We start from the raw sequence: 507 nt of genomic DNA on the forward strand, positions 1-507 counted from the left end.
ATAAGGGTTACCCTCCAATACCTGCATTTTAAAAGCTGGCCTAGAAAAGAGTTAGATTCCCAAGTTAGCTTCTAGTAAACAAATACTGAAATAACCCGGTTGCAATTCTTTCCCTAGTTCGGACAACATGTGACAGAAGTCACTAGTGGAGATTCTTACAATGAAAACACCCCCCCCCCCCCCCTGTGCTTTATCTGGTAAGCCAAAGAACACAAACAAAAACCAGCAGTTCCTAGAACAGTGATACCGAGAGCTAGAAGCACAAAAATACTATATGATCAGGTGGAGTCCTTAAGAGCCACCAGCACGGAGCGCTGGAAACGCTAGTACGCGAACTCAGAGCAGCTAGCCACGCGGGACAGGGGCCCCGAGAGTGGCACCCACGTGTCTCTGGGGGGGAAGGGGGGCGCGCGGCTCTCTTCTCGCCCCACACAGGGAGGCATGCGCACTGGGTGGCGTCAACTAAGGCGCTTGTCCTTTCCGCGGATGGGAGGGGGGGACCCCAAG

This window comes from Myotis lucifugus, unplaced genomic scaffold, assembly GCF_000147115.1.
Source record: "Myotis lucifugus unplaced genomic scaffold, Myoluc2.0 scaffold_198, whole genome shotgun sequence".
NCBI lineage: Eukaryota > Metazoa > Chordata > Mammalia > Chiroptera > Vespertilionidae > Myotis > Myotis lucifugus.